The sequence below is a fragment of the Lipotes vexillifer genome, unplaced genomic scaffold (genome assembly GCF_000442215.2).
Source record: "Lipotes vexillifer unplaced genomic scaffold, Lipotes_vexillifer_v1.1 scaffold671, whole genome shotgun sequence".
Classification (NCBI taxonomy): domain Eukaryota; kingdom Metazoa; phylum Chordata; class Mammalia; order Artiodactyla; family Lipotidae; genus Lipotes; species Lipotes vexillifer.
In genome coordinates, this window is record NW_006782851.1 from 1,828,241 (window position 1) to 1,830,353 (window position 2,113).

Here is a 2,113-nt window from a genome sequence, read left to right on the forward strand (position 1 = left end):
GGGGGGGGCGGGGCTCAGACAAATGTGCAGGGGTGATGCTCAGAATATCGGAGCACTGCTGTGGCCTGGGCGCTGACCAGTCAGAATGGGCTGGTGTGGTCAGCAGAGTTCTAAGGTGTCCCCTATGAGCCCCATCTCCTGGTATTCACTTTGTGAAATCCCCTTCCCTTTGGGTGTGGGCTGGACCGAGTAAAAGTGTCTTTCAATGGAAGATTACAGCGGGACTTCCCTGGCGGTCCAGTGGTTAAGACTCCACGCTTCCGATGCAGGAGGCACGGGTTCAATCCCTGGTCGGGGAACTAAGACCCCACGTGCCGCGCAGTGCGGCCAAAAAAAAAAAAAATTACCGCAAAAGTTATAGGATGTCACCTTCAAGATTAGGTTTTAAGAAACTATGACTTGTTGTGTTCAGCCATCTTTCCTTGGTTCTTCTCTCTCTCTTTTTCTTTTAAATTAATCTTGCTTTCCTTTTCTATTACTTGTGTACTTTTTTAAAAAAATTTTTTTAATTAATTAATTTATTTATTTATTTTTGGCTGTGTTGGCTTTTCGTTTCCGTACGAGGGCTTTCCCTAGTTGCGGCAAGTGGGGGCCACCCCTCATCGCGGTGCGCGGGCCTCTCACTGTCGCGGCCTCTCGTTGCGGAGCACAGGCTCCAGACGCGCAGGCTCAGTAGTTGTGGCTCACGGGCCCAGTTGCTCCGCGGCATGTGGGATCTTCCCAGACCAGGGCTCGAACCCGTGTCCCTTGCATTGGCAGGCGGACTCTCAACCACTGTGCCACCAGGGAAGCCCCAGCCTCTTCTCTCTTGCCTGCCCTGGTGAAGTCAGCTGCCATATGCTGTGTGCGGCCCTATGGAGACACCTTACAGCTGGAAGCGGCATCCTCTGGCCAACAGCCAGTGAGGAGCTAAGACCTCCCAACAACCACATGAGCTTGGATGTAGGTCCTTCCCCACCAGAGCCTTGTGATGAGACTACAGCTCCAGCTGACAACTGGACTGTAGCTTGCGAGAGATCCAACTAAGCCTTGCCTGGGTTCCTGATCCAGAGGAACTGTGAGATAATAGGTTTTTCTTTTAAGCCACCTGGTTTTGGGGTAAGCCACTCAATTATGTAGCAATAGATAATTAATACAGTAAGGCTCTGGATGACCAGTATAGCCCTACAAACCAGTACACGAGGGAAGTGAGTGTTTAACTCAAGGTAAGGTATTTTGTGATAATAAATGTAGAGAGGACCAGGCAGGAGGCAGATGTTAGCTGCTCCCTCAACATCTGATGCCTTATGTGCTGTCAGTCCTTCCCAGCACCATCACGGTCTCCATCAGAAGAGCTGCTCACTCCTCGAAGTGGTTCTCTTGCCGTATCTGAGCTGGACAGTCGTGACAGCATCTGGACTGTTCACGATCACACTCGGCCAGTCCTTGGGTGAGTCTTTCCCCGCACCCACTTGCCCTCAGTAGCATCAGTAATCACGCTGAACTCCATTCTCCCAACTCAACCTCAGAAACCCCTGTGGTTAAGGAAAGGGTCATTGCTGAAACCATCTTCCAACAGCACACAGGGCCCAAGCCTTCATTCCTGAAGCCCTGCCCTCTCCCAGGTGCCATAAGAACTCAAAGGGGTGGACTTCCAAGGGAAGGAATATAAGAGCTGCCCCTCACCTAAGTACCAGTTCACTCCTCCCTGCTGAGTACCCAGACTCCAGGGATATTTCCTGGTCTAATTCTTCACATGCTCACTTTTGACTTTCTACAAGTCCCTTGTATACGATTCCTTAAGCATGGGTTTCTCCAAGGTGACCAAGTCTCTGAACAAAACTCTCTTTGTATCTGATGCCTGTTTATTTGCCTGATGTGGGCAATGCAGACTCATCAGTCCATCTAATGCCATCAGAGTGATGCACCAGGCACACAGGTGACAGGCTTTGGACTTCATCTCCCCAAGGGAAACTGAACTCAGTGTTTCTGGGGGACAAAGAGACTGCCCAGGTCAGGCAGCATCTGTTCAGACAGCTCTCTAGTGGACCTCTGTTGCTTGGGGCCTCCAAGAATCAATTCTTCCCTCCTCCTGGTATTGATCTCTTGGTTCAGGCCGGGTTGACCTCTTTCC

At 50.8% G+C, this 2,113-nt stretch overlaps 1 protein-coding gene across 1 annotated transcript in view; it reads right to left on the bottom strand.

Annotated features, from left to right (window-relative positions):
• TMEM132D (transmembrane protein 132D) overlaps positions 1 to 2,113 on the bottom strand; it is a 697,263-nt gene that overhangs the window by 10,679 nt on the left and 684,471 nt on the right. The gene's annotated exons all lie outside the window — the stretch shown is intronic.